General features: G+C 41.9%; 1 non-coding gene across 1 annotated transcript; it reads right to left on the reverse strand.

The window, feature by feature from the left end:
* Positions 1-710: 710 nt before the first annotated feature.
* On the reverse strand, positions 711-818 carry LOC112773651 (small nucleolar RNA R71). The gene has a single exon (XR_003188190.1). It is a non-coding gene; the product is annotated as a small nucleolar RNA R71 (small nucleolar RNA).
* Positions 819-6,340: the final 5,522 nt, after the last annotated feature.

Consider the following 6,340-nt stretch of genomic DNA (forward strand, 5'->3'; position numbering starts at 1 on the left):
CTACTAACATCTCATCTCACATCTCAACCCTCCTCACAGTTGTGTTTCTTCCATTATATTACATTCTTTGTCTCCCCCTCTTCTTCTACTCACACAGAGATCCCTATACTGTGGTATAAAGGATCTCTATTATTATTATTATTATTATTATTTTTCTGTGTCCTCTTCTTTGTCATATGAGCAGGAGCAAGGACAAGAATATTCTTGTTGAAGCAGATCCGGAACCTGAAAGGACTCTAAAGGGAAAATTAAGAGAAGCTAAATTGCAACAATCCAGAAATAACCTTTCAGAAATTTTCGAACAGGAAGAGGAGATGGCAGCCGAAAATAATAATAATGTAAGGAAGATGCTTGGTGACTTTACTGCACCTAATTCCAATTTACATGGAAGAAGCATCTCCATTCCTGCCATTGGAGCAAACAACTTTGAGCTGAAACCTCAATTAGTTTCTCTGATGCAGCAGAACTGCAAGTTTCATAGACTTCCATCTGAAGATCCTTTTCAGTTCTTAACTGAATTCTTGCAGATATGTGATACTGTTAAGACTAATGGAGTAGATCCTGAAGTCTACAGGCTCATGCTTTTCCCTTTTGCTGTAAGAGACAGAGCCAGATTATGGTTGGATTCTCAACCCAAAGACAGCCTGAACTCTTGGGATAAGCTGGTCACGGCTTTCTTAGCCAAGTACTTTCTTCCTCAAAAGCTGAGCAAGCTTAGAGCTGATGTTCAAACCTTCAGACAGAAAGAAGGTGAATCCCTCTATGAAGCTTGGGAAAGATACAAACAGTTGACCAAAAAGTGTCCTTCTGACATGCTTTCAGAATGGACCATCCTGGATATATTCTATGATGGTTTATCTGAGCTATCAAAGATGTCACTGGACACTTCTGCAGGTGGATCCATTCACCTAAAGAAACCGCCTGCAGAAGCTCAAGAACTCATTGACATGGTTGCTAATAACCAGTTCATGTACACTTCTGAAAGGAGTCCTGTGAGCAATGGGACGCCTATGAAGAAGGGAGTTCTTGAAGTTGATACTCTGAATGCCATATTGGCTCAGAATAAAATATTGACTCAGCAAGTCAATATGATCTCTCAGAGTCTGCATGGAATGCAAGCTGCATCCAACAGTACTCAAGAGGCATCTTATGAAGAAGAAGCTTATGATCCTGAGAACCCTGCAATAGCAGAGGTGAATTACTTAGGTGAACCCTATGGAAACACCTATAATCCATCATGGAGAAATCATCCAAATTTCTCATGGAAGGATCAAAAGCCTCAACAAGGCTTTAATAATGGTGGAAGAAACAGGTTTAGCAATAGCAAGCCTTTTCCATCATCCACTCAGCAACAGACAGAGAACTCTGAACAAAATACTTCTAATTTAACAAACTTAGTCTCTGATCTGTCTAAGGCCACTGTAAGTTTCATGAATGAAACAAGATCTTCCATTAGAAATCTGGAAGCACAAGTGGGCCAGCTGAGTAAAAAGATCACTGAAATCCCTCCCAGTACTCTCCCAAGCAATACAGAAGAGAACCCAAAAGGAGAGTGCAAGGCCATTGACATAAGCACCATGGCCGAACCCACAAGGGGAGTGGAGGACGTGAATCCCAAGGAGGAAGACCTCCTGGGACGTCCAGTGATCAATAAGGAGCTTCCCTCTGAGGAACCAAAGGACTCTGAGGCTCATCTAGAGACCATAGAGATTCCATTAAACCTCCTTATACCCTTCATGAGCTCTGATGAGTATTCCTCTTCTGAAGAGAATGAGGATGTTACTGAAGAGCAAACTGCCAAGTTTCTTGGTGCAATCATGAAGCTGAATGCCAAATTATTTGGCATTGATACTTGGGAAGTTGAACCTCCCTTGTTCATCAATAAACTAAGTGATCTGGATCAACTGACATTGCCTCAGAAAAGACAGGATCCTGGAAAGTTCATAATACCCTGTACCATAGGCACCATGATCTTTAAGGCTCTATGTGACCTTGGTTCAGGAATAAACCTCATGCCCCTCTCTGTAATAGAAAAAATGGGAATCTATGGGGTGCAAACTGCTAAAATCTCATTAGAGATGGCAGATAATTCCAGAAAACAGGCTTATGGACAAGTAGAGGACGTGTTAGTAAAGGTTGAAGGCCTTTACATCCCTGCTGATTTCATAGTCCTGGGTACTGGAAAGGAAGAGGATGAATCTATCATCCTAGGAAGACCTTTCCTGGCCACAGCAAGAGCTGTGATTGATGTTGACAGAGGTGAAATAGTCCTTCAATGGAATGAGGACTCCCTTGTGTTTAAAACTCAAGGATCTCCCTCTGCAACCATGGAGAGGAAGCAGAAAAAGCTTCTCTCAAAGCAGAGTCAACCAGAGCCCCCACAGTCAAACTCTAAGTTTGGTGTTGGAGAGTTTCAACAATGCTCTGAACATCTGTGAGGCTCCATGAGAGCCCACTGTCAAGCTATTGACATTAAAGAAGCGCTTGTTGGGAGGCAACCCAATTTTTATTTATCTAACTATATTTTTCTTAGTTATATGTCTTTGTAGGTTCATGATCATGTGGAGTCACAAAATGAATATAAAAATTGAAAACGGAATCAAAAACAGCAGAAGAAAAATCACACCCTGGAGGAGCATCTGTCTGGCGTTCAGCGCCAGAACAGAGCATGGTTCTAGCGCTGAACGCCCAAAATAGGCAGCTTCTGGGCGCTGAACGCCAGAACAGGCATGGTTCTGGCGTTCAACGCCAGAAATGGCACACAAATGGGCGTTGAACGCCCAAAATGGCCACCAACCTGGCGCTGAATGCCCAGAGTTGGGTGCAAAGGCATTTTTACATGCCTAATGGGTGCAGGGATGTAAATCCTTGAACACCTCAGGATCTGTGGACCCACAGGATCTACTCAGGATCTGTGGACCCCACAGGATCCACTCAGGATCTGTGGACCCCACAGGATCCCCACCTACCTCCACTTACTTCTTCTCACCACTCTCTTTCACACAACCCCATAAACACTCTCCCCCAAAAACCCTTCACCAATCACCTCAAACTCTCTTCCCCATCACCTCTTCACCACTCACATCCATCCACTCTTCCCCATAAATCTACCTCATAAACTCCACCTACCTTCAAAATTCAAAACCAATTTCCCACCCAAACCCACCCATATGGCCGAACCTTAACCCCCCTTCCTTCCCTATATAAAGCCCTCCATTCTTCATCAAATTCACACAACACACCCCTCTACACCCCTCTTGGCCGAAACCACATCTCCCTCTCCCTCTCCATATTTCTTCTTCTTCTTCATCTATTCTTTCTTTTATTGCTCGAGGGCGAGCAAGATTCTAAGTTTGGTGTGGTAAAAGCATAAGCTTTTTGTTTTTCCATTACCATTGATGGCACCTAAGACCGGAGAATCCTATAGAAAGGGGAAAGGGAAGACAAAAGCTTCCACCTTCGAGTCATGGGAGATGGAAAGGCTCATCTCCAAAGCCCATCAAGACCACTTCTATGATGTTGTGGCCAAGAAGAAGGTGATCCCCGAGGTCCCTTTCAAACTCAAAAGAAATGAGTATCCAGAGATCCGACATAAAGTTCAAAGAAGAGGTTGGGAAGTTCTAACAAATCCCATCCAACAAGTCGGCATCCTAATGGTTCAAGAGTTCTATACTAATGCATGGATCACCAAGAACCATGATCAAAGTAAGAACCCGGATCCAAAGAACTATGTTACAATGGTTCGGGGGAAATACTTGGATTTTAGTCCGGAAAATGTGAGGTTGGCGTTTAACTTGCCAAACATGGAAGAGAACGCACGCCCCTACACAAGGAGAGTCAACTTTGATCAAAGGTTGGACCAAGTCCTTATGGACATATGTGTAGAAGGAGCTCAATGGAAGATTGACTCCAAAGGCAAGCCGGTTCAACTAAGAAGATTGGACCTCACGCCTGTAGCTAGAGGATGGTTGGAGTTCATTCAATGCTCAATCATTCCCACTAGCAACCGGTCTGAAGTTACTATAGACCGGGCCATCATGATCCATAGCATCATGATTGGAGAAGAGGTGGAAGTTCATGAGATTATACCTCAAGAACTCTACTAGGTGGCTGACAAGTCCTCCACCATGGCAAGGTTAGCCTTTTCTCACCTCATTTGCCACCTATGCAATTTGGCTGGGATTGACATAGAGGGAGATATCCTCATTAAAGAGGACAAGCCCATCACTAAGAAGAAGATGGAGCAAGCAAGAGAGCCCATTCATGGAGCTCAAGAGGCGTATGAAGCTCATCACCATGAGATCCCGGAGATGCCTCAAATGCACTTTCCTCCACAAAACTATTAGGAGCAAATCAACACCTCCCTAGGAGAATTGAGTTCCAATATGGGACAACTAAGGCTGGAACATCAATAGCACTCCATCATGCTTCATGAAATAAGGGAAGATCAAAAAGCAATGAGGGAGGAGCAACAAAGACAAGGAAGAGACATAGAAGAGCTCAAGGACATCATTGGTTCCTCAAGAAGGAAACGCCACCATCACAAAGGTGGATTCATTCCTTGTTCTTGTTTCTTCTGTTTTTCGTTTCTATGATTATGTGCTTATCTGTGTTTGTGTCTTCATTACATGATCATTAATAGTTAGTAACTTTGTCTTAAAGTTATAAACGTCCTATGAATCCATCACCTCTCTTAAAATAAAAACTGTTTTAATTCAAAAGAACAAGAAGTACATGAGTTTCGAATTTATCCTTGAACTTAGTTTAATTATATTGATGTGGTGACAATGCTTCTTGTTTTCTGAATGAATGCTTGAACAGTGCATATGTCTTTTGAAGTTGTTGTTTAAGAATGTTAAATATGTTGGCCCTTGAAAGAATGATGACTAGGAGACATGTTATTTGATAATCTGAAAAATCATAAAAATGATTCTTGAAGCAAGAAAAAGCAGCAAAGAACAAAGCTTGCAGAAAAAAAAAATTTATAGGCGAAAAAAAAATAGAAAAATAAGAAAAAGAAAAAGCAAGCGGAAAAAGCCAATAACCCTTAAAACCAAAAGGCAAGGGCAAATAAAAAGGATCCCAAGGCTTTGAGCATCAGTGGATAGGAGGGCCTAAAGGAATAAAATCCTAGTCTAAGCGGCTAAACCAAGCTGTCCCTAACCATGTGCTTGTGGCGTGTAGGTGTCAAGTGAAAACTTGAGACTGAGCGGTTAAAGTCAAGGTCCAAAGCAAAAAAAGAGTGTGCTTAAGAACCGTGGACACCTCTAATTGGGGCTTTAGCAAAGCTGAGTCACAATCTGAAAAGGTTCACCCAATTATGTGTCTGTGGCATTTATGTATCCGGTGGTAATACTGGAAAACAAAGTGCTTAGGGCCACGGCCAAGACTCATAAAGAAGCTGTGTTCAAGAATCACCATACTGAACTAGGAGAATCAATAACACTATCTGAACTCTGAGTTCCTATAGATGCCAATCATTCCGAACCTCAATGGATAGAGTGAGATGCTAAAACTATTCAAGAGGCAAAAAGCTACAAGTCCCGCTCATCTGATTGAAGCTATGTTTCATTGATAGTTTGGAATTTATAGTATATTCTCTTCTTTTTATCCTATTTGATTTTCAGTTGCTTGGGGACAAGCAATAATTTAAGTTTGGTGTTGTGATGAGCGGAAAATTTATACGCTTTTTGACATTGTTTTTAGTATGTTTTTAGTAGAATCTAGTTACTTTTAGGGATGTTTTCATTAGTTTTTATGTTAAATTCACATTTCTGGACTTTACTATGAGTTTGTGTGTTTTTCTGTGATTTCAGGTATTTTCTGGCTGAAATTGAGGGACTTGAGCAAAAATCAGATTCAGAGGTTGAAGAAGGACTGCTGATGCTGTTGGATTCTGACCTCCCTGCACTCAAAGTGGATTTTCTGGAGCTACAGAACTCGAAATGGCGCGCTTCCAATTGCTTTGGAAAGTAGACATCCAGGGCTTTCCAGAAATATATAATAGTCCATACTTTGGCCAAGAATAGACGATGTAAACTGGCGTTCAACGCCAGCTTTCTGCCCAAATCTGGCGTCCAGCGCCAGAAAAGGAGCCAAAACCAGAGTTGAACGCCCAAACTGGCCCAAAAACTGGCGTTCAACTCCAAGAAGGACCTCTACACGTGCAACACTCAAGCTCATCCCAAACACACACCAAGTGGGCTCCGGAAGTGGATTTATGCATCAATTACTTACTCATGTAAACCCTAGTAGCTAGTTTATTATAAATAGGACCTTTCACTATTGTATTAGACGTCCTTTTGACCATCCTGGATCCTGGATTGTATTTTTATCCTGT

The sequence above is a fragment of the Arachis hypogaea genome, chromosome 18 (genome assembly GCF_003086295.3).
Source record: "Arachis hypogaea cultivar Tifrunner chromosome 18, arahy.Tifrunner.gnm2.J5K5, whole genome shotgun sequence".
NCBI classification, from domain to species: domain Eukaryota; kingdom Viridiplantae; phylum Streptophyta; class Magnoliopsida; order Fabales; family Fabaceae; genus Arachis; species Arachis hypogaea.